We start from the raw sequence: 13,554 nt of genomic DNA, 5'->3' as shown, positions 1-13,554 counted from the left end.
CCTGCCCATCTTCCAGTATGGAGTGTAGGTCTACTTCCAGCTCATTTGCCTCAGTCACTTTATCTCGTTTCTGGACATGTGCAGATATGGTCAACTGCTTCTGTTTTTTGGGCATCTTCTGGGGTTATCTGTGGCCTTAATACTTAGATGGGTATGTTTTTTTGGTATTTTTTATGCTTTCTGATTGCCTCCAGGTAGATGTGATCAGTAAATGGGCTTCTGTTTTCACTCTTCTTCTTGAGAAATTTCAAGATGCCACTGTTGGTCCTTTTGATGTAACTTAGGATATAATTTTTGGCCTATTTCCTTTTTTGTCTGCTTGTCCCACTCACAATCCCCGTTCAGGCCTTTTTTTTCTAGTTATAAACAGTTCAGGGCCAACTGTGGCCATTTGGTTTTAATTGGAAACTGTCTCTTTAAATTTCGAGGAGATCTGTGCGCATGCATAGTAGAACCCTCCGATGGTGGGACTAGGGTATCCACTAGCTCAGGGACCCCTATAGTCGCCAGAATGGAGGTGCTCAGACAGCAAGGGACCAATGAACAGATACCAAAAGAAAAGAATGTCCACACCTTTATCTCCGCGGTTCTGCCAGGTATCTGTGGCCGCTCCGATCCTTCCCCCGCTTGGTCTCACCCAAGATGATGGTTCCTGGAGTAGCTGAGCGTTCCGAACTAGAAAGCTTTGGATTTCTTGCTTCTGCAACAAATCCCCCCTGCTGTAAGCCTTCCAACCTTCTAAATATTCCTTTATATGTGGTTCAGAGTTCTGGGATCATCCCCTGAGCCTGCTTGGTCGGGTATTCTGTGTTGTTGCTGGCGGAGCTCCTTACTGCACGCCCACCCAGTGCCCCATCTTGTTTGTTCCCTGCACATTGCCCTTTATTATTGACTTTTTCACTTATATAAGGCTCTTTTCTTTACTAGATTATGATATTATGATGCCTTGGCTTGTTCGTTTAACAGTAAATGAGTGTTTATGAGAACGTTTCCTCTGTGTTTCTTACAGAATTAAGTGTTCTTGTTGTTATTAAGTGCTGTCTGGTCGGTTCCAACTCATAGCAATCCTATATAGACTTTCAGAGAAGTGACTGGTGGGTTTGACCTGCCAACCTTGAAAACCCTATACAGGGCCACTGTGAGTAGGAACCGACCACGTGGCACACTGCCATATAGATTTCACATCTCACAGATGAGTTATGATGTGTTGTTTGAAAACCACACTGCTTATTTGAGAGATGGAGAACCTGAGGTTCAGAGAGGTTCTTGTTTCTCAACGTCACATAGCTACTTATTGGAAAGGTGGGACTAGAAACTGAATTTGGGGATTTTTAGTCTAGAACTGTGGAGTGTGTGTGTGTGTGTGTTTGTGTGTGTGTGTGTGTGTGTGTAAGGGGGTCCTTTTCCTCATCCTTACCTCACACACATTTTTTTTTTCCTTCTTAGATGTTGGAGAAAACCATTGGATACAATACTATATTCATTTTAACTATGTTTATGGTATATTCATTTCTACATGAGCTACAAGCTCTGTCTGTTAGAATTGTGGCTTCTTGGTTTGGTCAATGTTTAAAATCAAAGCTATAAGACCACAGAAGCTAACTGTTGACCCCACTGCGTGATTTGGCAGTGGCAGTAATGTGAAATAGTCTTCTTCTCAGGAATACAGCCACAGCTTGATTCTTAAGGTTGATTGTTAAGAACAATAAAACCTATTGATAAGAATCAAGGTGATTCTGGCCTTACTTTGTGGAAGAATTGCCTCAAGTCTTAAATTATAAAAGCCAAGCAAATATTTCTGTCCCTCTATCCAGTGTGCTACCCTTTCTAAAGGCAGCTTTTTATAGCAGAGGCATTTAGGTTCTTCTCTAAAGTTAAGCTATTTATATTCTTCTGAAAAATGCATCCCCAAGAAGAGCAGAGTTGTCTTAGATATCAAAAGCAAAAACAGGCAGTAGTTTGAGGTGCAATGGTCTGTGCATTAGATGCATTTCTAACCAATTTGTGCATGAAATCCCATTTTCCCAAGGATGTTTCCAAATTCATTTCATTCAACAGAGAGCAGACAGTAATTTGTCCTCAAATGAAAACAACAAAAAAATACATTTAAAAGGACAATAAGGTTTTCAAAAGCGTCAATTTAAAGGAAAAATTGGAAGAGGTCAATTTTACAGTATATTTGATTTGTACCACTGTTGTGTCAATGGGATGAATTGACTGATATCCCAAAGAAATGTTAAATTTTATAGACCCAAGTTATCTATGGCTTGCTTGATTTTTCTAGCTGAAAACTGAAGGGTCTTATTACTTAACAGTGGTCCCTTGCCAGCTCAATGTGTGATCCTTTATTGAGCTGCCTGCAGTTTGTCCTGTGCCGTCGCCTATGCTCCACCATACCTGGCACAAGTCAGTTAAACAAAATCAGATAACACCCTCTCTAGCTGAATGGTAACCCTTTGGCCAAGAGTCTCTAATGTAAGTCTAAAAATGACACTGTTCTCCTAGGGTGCTGGAATTCATTTGTCTGTAGAGAAGTCATTTGTGTCTTTTAAGAGGAAGACCCCTAACAACATATGGATTGACACAATGACAGGAACAACGGGCTCAAACCTAGTAAGGATGGTGTAGGACTAGACAGTGTTTCGTTCTGTTGTGCGTAAGGTTGCTATGAGTCCAGACCTACTCAATGGCACTTAAGGACAACAACGACAAAGCACTCGCTGATGGGTGTGACTTGTTCAGTAAATTCAAGACAATTTGTAGTTTTGAAAGTAAAAATCTCTTTGCAATGTAAGAATTGTCCAGTTATCTGTTTTCTAAATTCTTGGTTGTCAAGAAACAGGGCGCTAGAAAGAAGACAAATGAAAATGGGACAGGGCTGGCCTGTAGGTGAGCAGAGATTGGGGAAGAATGGGCCCTAAGTGGAACAGGGCAGTAACTGTTTTTTTGGATTTCCCCTGCTAATCAACCTGCAGTCTACCTTGCCCCTCTGCAAAATCCCTTTGCAGGTTGAGTTCCTTTTCATTTTTATTGTTGTTTAACCTTTCCCTGTTTCCCTACTCTATCAGCCAAACTCATGTGTCTAACATATTCTGCCTAGACAAAGTTTATGACCTCTTTATCTTCCACTTACCTCAACCCCTGTTTTTCTGCTACCATTTCATCATCCACACTTGAAAACAGCTAGTTATTTTTTGATCCTCTTGCTCTCACACTCTTTCCCCATCTCACACTTAGTTGCTTGCCAAGTCATTTTGGTGTTCCTTCCACCAATAATTTCTTCCCTTTGCTGTCGCCACTTATATCTTATTTCCATTAAGGCCTAGCTCTGATGCTACTTCTTCTGCTTTGGCAAGGCTCACTCACCCTCAGTTTGAATGAATCCTTTGTTTCTTTTCCTTCCCTTGCTTTCCGCAGCACTTTCCTTTCTTAATGTACATATTCGTGGTAGTTGTTTCCAGAACTATATTTTCCATTAGGTTAGAAGCTTTGTGAGGATAGAGGCCATATTTCACTGATGTTTTACTCTCTTTGCTTAGCACATAGAGCTTACAGAATAAATATCTGAGTATTTATTCAGCTCTTACCATATATCTCACTCTACAGATATTTTCTTGTTTTGAAAGATGAGACAGGATAGTATGTTAAATGTGCATGTACTACTGTGGATGCTGGTTTTTTGTTTGTTTGTTTGGTACATTCAGCTTTTATTACCCAAGTCTATCTCTTTTCTTTCTTTAAAAAAAAAAAATTTTTTTTTTTTTATTGTGAATTGAGTGAAGGTTAACAGACAAGATCATCATCTCTACCTTTAACACAATCACACATTTTGTTTCATTAAAATGACTCCAATCCCCTGCCTGTAACAACAGTTATCCTGCTTCCTCCCTGTGGTTTATTTTTCACAAATGAACAAAGCAAAAATATTTGATGTATACATACAAAACAAAAAAATATATGTTCATTTAAATGTCCAAAGAGCACATTTTGCAAACCAGCCTCCTGCCCACATGCACACAGCCTTTCTCAGTCCATGGGCCTAGAGTCCACAACTACTCTCTCCATGCCATCGCCTCGCTCACTGTCTCTGCTGTAGCCACTTTTCTAGGTATGATCTCACACTTCACTCATGCTCTTCCTTCTTGATGGTTCCTGAAATGAATGATTAACTACTCCCCCCTTTTAGTTACACATCTTATACAATTACAGTTGTGTGAATCTCAATTAAACCCTATCAGCATCATCCCCCATCCCCTCTCACCAGATCCATCTGGAAAAGAGGAAAGCTCTGTGAATGCTGTTTTGCAATCAGAGTATCCTGGTTTGCTTCTAGAATCTGGTGACCACCAAGGAAGATGCCCTTTGGTATCTGAGTCCCCGTCTAGCCCAGATAGTCTGTGGCCTTTTTGTTTAATTTTAGAGAAATGTGGTATTTCTTTCTTAAGTAAAAACTTAATAAAATCTAGAAACCTTAATATGCAAATTTATTTGTTATTTCCTACCAGGAAATTTGTTTTGAGGCTATTTTCTCAGATGCTTGTATTTTTACAAAATAACTCTTAGAAATGCAAGCAGTCACTGGAAAGCATATTATTTAAAGTAAGACATCAGCAAAAATTGTAAAGTAAGAATACCTAAAAATCCTCTCCTCCCTGAAAGCAATGAGAAAACTGGAAAAAATGTGTCAGAATCAACTTTTTCAGAACTCTGAAAAAATTTTGCAGCAATCCCAGGAACATTTATTCAAGAAAAATAGTTGAAACTATGAAAAAACAGTGAGCTTTTTGTGTTTTTAATTTGCTCTATTCCCATCCCTCACTGTCCAGTCATAAGCTGTTGTAGTTGTTAAGCGCCATTGACTTAGGACTGGCTCATAGTTTCCAAGGAGTGACTGGTGGGTTTGAACTATTGGCCTTGTGGTTAGCAGTCAAGTGCCTATACTACAGTGCCACACCAGGATTCCTCCGGTCGTATGGTGGTTATGTGCCGTGGAGTCAGTTCCAACTCATAGCAACCCTGTACAGGGTTTCCAAGGCTGTAAATCTCTAAAGGAGCAGAAAGCCTCGTCTTTCTCCTGCGCAACAGCTGGTAGTTTTGAACTGCTGACCTTGCGGTTCGCAGCCCGATTCATAACCAGTACACTACCAGAGTATAGTAGTTTGGAAAATCAACAGCCTGCAATTACAGTGAAAATCAGCAGCCTGACAGCCAACATTGAAGGCAGAATGGGATTAGAGCTCTTCAAAGCTTTGTTCCCACAGAGTTGTCATTATTTGGTCTGTCTAATGGTTCCTTGGACTCCTGGTGTGGCGCTGTGGGTTAATGCGTCAGACTGCAAAGCCGTTTGAACTGCAAGGTCGGCAGTGCAAATTCACAAGGTGTTCCTTGGAAACCTTATACAGGGTCGCTATGGGTCGGAACCGACTTGACGGCACTTCACAACAACAACAACAATGGTTCCTTGGAAGACTCCACTCGTAAGACTGTATTTACTGGACCTGACTCAGAGCTCTCTGCGTACAGAAAGTCTTTTCCCTGGGCACTTCTGTCTAAAACAGGCAGTTGATTAACTTCACAGTTATCTAAGGATAACAGTTGGGGTTAGCAATGGTGGTGGTGGTTATGTGCCATGGAGATGGTTCTGATAACTAGTGACCCTGCATAGGGTTCCCGAGGCTGTAAATCTTTATGGGAGCAGAAAGCCTCATCTTTTTCCCGTGGAACAGCTGGTAGTTTCCAGCTGCTGACTCTGAGGCTAGCAGCCGGATTCGTAACCACTATGCTACCCGAGTTTGTTGGGGTTAGCAATAGGCTAACTGAAAAGCTTAAAAGGAAAAGTTTGGGAATGAAGTGTCTATAGGGGACATTGAAAAGCTCAGATATTTTCCTGGAAGTCTAGAAGGTCATGTGCACACTTAGGGCTATACACACTGCTAGGGTTTGCATATGCTGAAGAAAGACAAAGTCTGAGCTCCACACTAGTAAAGTGAAGGCTGGGGCAGGCTTGTCAACTACCTGGCTGAGTGTTGAAGGAATGCTCCAGCATGCATGCAGAGCCCCTTGCAAACACTGATAGATTTTTTGGTTCTAGATGCTTAAGGAAATCGTTCAATAAATAGGTGACTACTAAGCTGTGGCACTGTGGGTTAATGCATCAGACTGCAAAGTGGTTTGAACTGCAAGGTCAGTGGTTCAAGCTCACCAGCTTTTCCTTGGAAACCCTATACAGGGTCGCTATGGGTCGGAATCAACTTGATGGCACTTAATAACAACAAGCTTAAGTTGGAGTTCTGGTGTGGTGCCATGGGTTAATGCACTGGACTGCAAAGTCTCTTTGAACTGCAAGGTCACCGGTTCAGATTTACCAGCCGTTCCTCAAAAACCCTATACAGGGTTGCTATGGGTCAGAAACAACTCCATGGCACTTAACAACAAAAACAACAAAGTTTACTTTGGAGTCCAGTGTGGCACTGTGGGTTAATGTGCTGGACTGCAAGTTTGGTTTGAACTGCAAGGTTGGTGGGTCAAGCTCATCACCCACTCTATAATCAAAACTTATACAGGGTTGCTATGGGTCGGAGCCAACTTGACGGCACTTAACAACAACAACAAAGCTTACTTTACTGAGACTTCTGTAAAGTGGCCACATACAATAAAGAATAAAGATTTTACAAAATTAGTGTAGAGAAGTCATTAAACCAGCAAGCAACAACTACAACAAATAGCATCAACAACAGAATCTAGTTTTCTGAGGCTCCACATTATACTATTGGAAATGTCCAGTTTTCAATAAAAAGTTATGAAGCATACAAAGAAGCCAGCAAATATGGTACATACGAAGGAGAAAAAGCAGTCAATAGAAACTTTCCCTAAGGAAGTCTCCATGTTGGATTTAATAGCCCAAAACTTTATATCACCTATTTTGAATACGCTCAAACTGCTAAAGGAAACCATGTCTAAAGAATTAATGGAAAGTATGAGAGTGATATTACCAAATAAAGAATTTTAATAATTGAGAAATCATATAAAAGAACCAAATAGAATTACTAGAGTTGCAATGATGGAAATGGAAAATTCAGTAGAATGCAACACCATCCCTCTTGAATTTGTCATTGCTTACATAGGAAACTATGTGATTATCAGATTCAAAAGGGCCAATATCACTCTGTTTTAGCTCACTAATGCCTAGGATATCAATCTTTCTATGTTCCATTTTATTTTTGACCGCTTCCAATTTTCCTACGTTCATACTTCATACATTCCATGTTTTGATTTTTAATGAATGTTTGCAGCGATTTCTCCTCATTGTGAGTTGTGCCCCATCAGCAAATGAAGGTCCCGAAAGCTTTACTCCATTGATATCATTGTGGTCACCTCTACTTTGAGGAGGCAGCTCTTCCCTACTATAACATTGTCAGATATAGTGCCAGAAGATGAGCCCTTCAGGTTGAAAGGCACTCCCTAGTCATATTTTGAGTGCCTTTCAATCTAAGGGACACATTTTCTGATACTGTATATGACAGTGTTCCGCTGTTATTCAGATGGTTTTAGGTGATTAATCATTCAGAAGTGGTCTGCCTCTCTTTCTTCTTAGTCCGTCTTAGTCTATAAGCTCTCTGCTGAAACTTATCTACCATGAGTGACCTTCTGCTATTTAAAATACTGGTTGCATAGCTTCCAGCATCGGAGCAACATGCAAGCTACTACAGTATGATAAAGTGACAGATGAGTGGTGCAGATATCTATGATACCATTAAGCATACCAACATTTGCATAATGGGAGTTCCAGAAGGAGAGAAGAGAGAGAATGGGTAAAAAGAATATTTGAAGAAACAGTGGCTGAAAACTTCCCAAATTTAATTTAAAAATATTAACCTACACATTCAAGAAAATCAATGAATCCAGGTAAGATAAACTCTAAAAGATTTAGTCCTAGACACATCATAATCAAACTGTCAAAAAACAAAAACGAAGAGAGAATTTTAAAAGCATCAAGAGTAAAGTGACTCATCAAGTATGAAGGCTCCTAAATAAGATTACTAGGTGATTTTCATCAGAATCCATGCAGACCAGACTGCAGTTTGAGTACATATTCAAAGTGCTAACATAAAAATACTGTCAACCAAGAATTCTGTATTTGACAGAATTATCTTTCAAAAATGAAGACGAAATTAAGACATTATGATATAAACAAAAGTTGAATTACTTCTAGACCTTTCCTGGACTCCTAGTGTGGCACTGTAGGATCAGCACTGGACTGCAAACCACAAGATCAACAATTCAAACCCATCAGCTGCTCCTCAGAAAGCCTATACAGGGTCGCTATGAATCGGAACTGACTCGATGGCAGTAAACAACAGCAACAACAAGTCCTAGTGATGCAGTGGGTTAAATGTTGGGCTACGAACCACAAGGTTGGCTGTTCAAATTACCAGCTATTTCGTAGGAGAAAGATGAGACTGTCTACTCCCATAAAAATGTACAGTCTCAGAAACCTTAAAGAGTAGTTCTCTGCAATGAAGCAATGGGCTGAGTTCAGCCATGTTCCATAGACTTCCATTGACTTGGAGATGAGACAGAGAAAAGGAAGGGCTGGTTGGTTCAAAGTGTGCTGAAACCTGAGGATACCTGACCCCATGGACAAGGGCATAGCCACAGAGGGCTAGAGCTGGGAGTGAAGTATCCAGCTGATATGAAGTGAAGGGAGATGCACAAGAACACCCAAACTTGCAGATAGTACCCATTTGACCTAGCCTCGATGGCTTGATAATCAAAACTCAACTAGAGGAAGATAAAAAAGATAACAATTTTTGATAAAGGAAATGAGGGTAAATTGCTACAATTTGATGAACTTGACCTATATTCAGGGAGGTAGTAGCTCAAAATACCAGCAGAGAGGGAAGGCGTCTTCACATCAAGTATTAGTGCTATCCCTTCTGTATACAGGGTAGATAGGCATGGGTAACTTAGACATTGGCTACCTAAAATGAGGAACAATAAAGGCATGAAGTGACTGGCTTACAAGGTTTCAAGAGGGAGTTTAGTTTAAGAGATGGAGGCAGTGATAGGGACATGGAGAGAGGGAGCAGCAGAGGACTCTAGATTCATGGAAAGATTTTGGAAGTAATACTTATATTAAAGTAAAATAGAACAGGATGAAACCTCTTTTTCCTTCAGACCTTGTAGAAGTTTATTCTTGCTTGGCCAAACTAGAGTATTTACCTGTATTGTTACTATATCTTTAAGAAGCTGGGAACTCATATCAGGCTGATATCTAGGATGTCAATTTTATAAGGCCAGACAAAATATAATTTGTGAAAAAAATAAAGGATTACTGTTAGAAGCGATTATGTTGAAAATGAGATTTCATTTCTGTATCTCAGCCATTTGCACTTTTCTGAAGTCCCCTTGTGTAGGACCTACTCCACTTGCCTCCTCAGACCCTCTGTATATAATCTCCTCATTTCACTGCTCTTTGTTTTTGTTCATCTCATTGTCTTATTCTGCTTTTCATTTGTTTCATAATGTGGCTTTGGATCAGGACTGGCTGTGGCCCAACATACTGCATTCTAGGATTTCACCTTCTAAGAGAATCATCAGAAATGATAGATTGTGATGACTTTCTTGTGAGCAGATTAAGAGCGAGGATAACATTTTTTGGCTACCATTTCGGTCAGAGCCATCCCAAGTAAAGCAGGGCAGCTTTCACGGGCTTTAATGGCATGTCCTAATTTGACCAGATAGCTGGACAGTGACTCACTGGGACAGAGTTGGCAGTAGAGAAATTGTGAGTGGTTTTTGCCAGTACTGATAAAAGACTGAAGGCTTATCTACATACCTGCTACGTACATACATTCAGCCAATGACATCATTCTACAATCCACCGGATCACTTTCCCCCACTCCTCTCATACTGTTTGTTCTCTGCATTTCTTCTCTTTCTGGGCTATACTTTATGTTCATTTTAGCCTGATTTCTTCTGACTGTAGGGGATAGGGTGGGGAGGTACATAGTGTAACTTTCTTAGCTTGGGTCTACCACCTCCTGGGGATGGCCTGACCTGGGTGATCATTTTTAGCCTGGTATTTCCTGGACCCAGGCCAAGGGGTGAGGCCAGCAGCAGAGAGGCTAAGAGAGCACAAGCTCTCTGGCAGATCCAGGAGTGATGAGTTTTCACTGGGGAATGAAACGACTGTCTCATTTATAACTTCTTTAGGTTTGAAATATTGCAGAGAACACAGTCTTAATAATTGAAACTAGTGTTACTAAGGAGAAAAAATACATAACCCCCTTGCCATATACTGGAATTCCAAAATGTCTTTCAAAAAAGGTAGTATCTCTTGGTTTTAAAAAAAAAATGTTTGTAAAACTTACAATTAATTTCAACTTCCAACAAAGTATTTTGAGCAGGTGGACTTGTTTTCATGAACAGGTAAGACTCATTTACATTTGTTGTTGTTGTTGTTAAGTACCATTGAATCTGTTCTGACTCATAGCAATCCTGTATAGGGTTTCTAAGGAGTGGCTGGTGAGTTTGAACCTCTGACCTTGTGGTTGGCAGTCCAGTGCTGATCCTACAGCACCACACCAGTATGTCTATGAAAACAGCATACTATCACCTATGAAAACAATTTGTCCTTTCAAATGAATGAAACATATCGCACAATGCCATTTATTTGCCCAGGATACTAGTCTCATAGGGCTCTTAGGTTTTACTTTGGGAGAGTCCATACAACTACACTTGATGTGACACTGTAGGATGAGCATTGGACTGCTAACCACTAGCCACCAGCTGCTCCTTGAAAAGCTTATACAGGATCCCTATGAGTCGGAAACCACCTCAAGAGCGTTTAACAATAATAACAATATGCAGCTACTCAAAGACAAGAGAGCACTTACTCTGTCTGAATTTCCCTCCAGAGCTAGGAAGAGAAAGGTATCATAGCTTAGAACTTGAAACATGTTTTCCATAACTATGAAATAACACCACAACTATGAAATATACTGTTTTATTTTTTCTGGTTACAGGTTAAAATAGGCTTTTGTAGGCTGTATTGCAAACATATTTACTACCTAAAAAAAAAGACCATGGAAAAATTCCATTGTTTTCTTTTTCCATTGTCCCTGAAATTTTTGAAGCCCCTTCATATTATTTTTTCTCAGAAAATTACTTATAAAGAATTTCTGAAATAGAACTCCTTTATAAGTCAATCTTGACTTTTTTAGCAGACCCTTTCCCTGCAGATGGCTAAAACAATAAAAAAAAGTGCATTTTAACTCATTCCACATTAACCAGTTGCCATGAAGATGATTCCAACTCCTGACAACCCTGTGTGTTTCTGAGTGGAACTGTGCTCAATAGGGGTTTTTGTCTGTTTGTAATTGAGGTGGAAGTTTATAGAACCAGTTGATTTTCTACTAAAAAACCCAGATACCTATTATACTTTGTGACATTAATTGTCATCCCCACAATATAGCAGTCATCCCCACAATAATACAGGGGTACCTATTATTTCCCTTCCTCCTTTTTTCCTATCCCTTCCTGCCTTCTGAGCTTTGTCCCTGGGCAAGAGCTGCCCTTTTGGTCTCATGTGGTTGGTTTTCTAATGAGGGGGTACCTCCTGATGTTTTTGTTCACTTTTGTAGGCCTATCATTTGGCTGAAAGTTGAGTCACTGGGATGCATTCAGTTCTAGGCTTGAAAGACATTTAAGGGCCATAGTCCCAGGGTTTCCATTAATCTCTCTCAGACCAATAATCCTGATCTCTTTTATGATTTTGAGTTTTTGTCCACATTTTTCTCCTAGTCTATCCAGGACCTCCTATTGTGATCCTTTTCAGAGTGGTCAGTAGTGATAGCCTGGTCTCGGGGTCGTGGAAACTGGGATTCTTATGGTCTTACTAGTCCTTGGGATTAGTTGTTTCCTTGTGTCTTTGATTTTCTTCACTCTTCTTGACTCCAGGTGGGAAAAGGTCAATAAGCAATAGTTGCACCTTAGATGACTGCTCACAAGCTTTTAAGACACACCAAAGTAGGATGTAGAACACTGATTTTGTGGACTATTTTGTGCCAATTGGCCTAGGTGTCCCCGGGTCCTGAGCCCCCAGGCCCAGCAAAGTATTTGAGTCTGCATGTCTAAGACGTTTCAAAGCTTTACCCTTTATGTGGTCTATCTTTATGGGTATATTTGCAGCCAGACTGATGTAGATTCATGGATGTAGTCCCATTTACCTTCCCACACCTGTTCAGCTTGCGTGTCCATCTGTGTATCCACTCATAGATTATACGTTGCCTTTAACTCTGTGTTCCTCCCAGTGTCTTCCTTTGCCTTGATCATTTTTTGTTGACCTCCCCCTTATTGCATATCACCTTTTCCTTCACCCAAGTTAACAGCCTTCTAATTAGTGATTTACCTTCCCTTCCCATCCCACCCTTAATAACCTTCAGAGGATGATTCTTTCTGTGTGTAAACCTTTTTGTGACTCTTTACAGTACTGATCTCATGCAGTCTTTGTGGCTGACTAATTTCACTCAGCATGATGTACTCCAGGTTCATTGATGTTATGAGGTGTTTTGCTAATGTTGTGTAATAGTCTGTTGATGTAGGTACTATAGTTTTGTTTATCCATTCATCCTTTGATGATCACTTTGATTGTTTACATATTTTTGCCATTATAAATATTGATGTGATGAAGATGGATATGCATATTCTGTTCATGTTCCAGCTTTCATTTCTCTAGGATATATACCTAGTAGTGGGATTGCTGGATCATATAATATTTCTATTTCCAACTTTTAAAGAAAGTCTTCCCCTGTAACTGTACCATTTTACAGTCTCACTAGCAGTCTATGAAGGTTCCAGTCTCTCCACACCCCTGCCAGCATTTGTTTTCTGGTTGTTGCATTTCTTGAACTTTGATAATAAAATTGGGATGAGAAGATATCTCAGTGCTTTTTATTTGCATCCCTCAACCCACAGTCACGCCTCAGAAACCCTATGCAGGGTCGCTATAAGTCCAAAGCAATTCCAGGGCACTTAACAATAACAAACTGGTGTGGTACTGTTGGATAAGCACTGGACTGCTAACCACAAAGTCAGCGGTTCAAACCCACCTCCCATTCCTTGGAAATCCTATACAAGGTCACTAAGAATCCAAACCAACTCAATGGCACCTATGAACAACAAATGGTTAATGATCACAAGCATTTCTTCATGAGTCTGTTAGCCACCTGAAGACCTTCTTTGGTGAAGTGTCTGTTCATGTATTCTGCCCTTCAATAAAAAATTTAGGAGGATATCAATCATTGAGATGAAACAAAGTATATGATTTGTTGAATGTAAAATTGATGATCTGTTCTGTAAACTTTCATTCAATTCACCATAAAAAGTTTTTTTAAAAAAAAGAATTCTAGGGCTATTTGATAAATTATAATATAAAGATAAGCTTCCTGTCACATTGTTGTTGTTGTTAAGTGCCGTCGAGTTGGTTCCGACCCATAGCGACCCTGTACAGGGTTTCCGAGGGTGTAAATCTTTACGGGAGTAGAAAGCCTC

The 13,554-nt window shown here is 40.1% G+C and overlaps 1 protein-coding gene across 1 annotated transcript in view; it reads left to right on the top strand.

Moving 5' to 3' along the window:
- Positions 1-13,554, top strand: part of ATG4A (autophagy related 4A, cysteine peptidase) — a 139,936-nt gene that overhangs the window by 60,794 nt on the left and 65,588 nt on the right. The gene's annotated exons all lie outside the window — the stretch shown is intronic.

Source organism: Chrysochloris asiatica, unplaced genomic scaffold (genome assembly GCF_000296735.1).
Source record: "Chrysochloris asiatica unplaced genomic scaffold, ChrAsi1.0 scaffold00159, whole genome shotgun sequence".
Classification (NCBI taxonomy): Eukaryota; Metazoa; Chordata; class Mammalia; order Afrosoricida; family Chrysochloridae; genus Chrysochloris; species Chrysochloris asiatica.
Note: the sequence above shows the minus strand (reverse complement) of the source record. Positions and strands in the feature narration are given on the sequence as shown.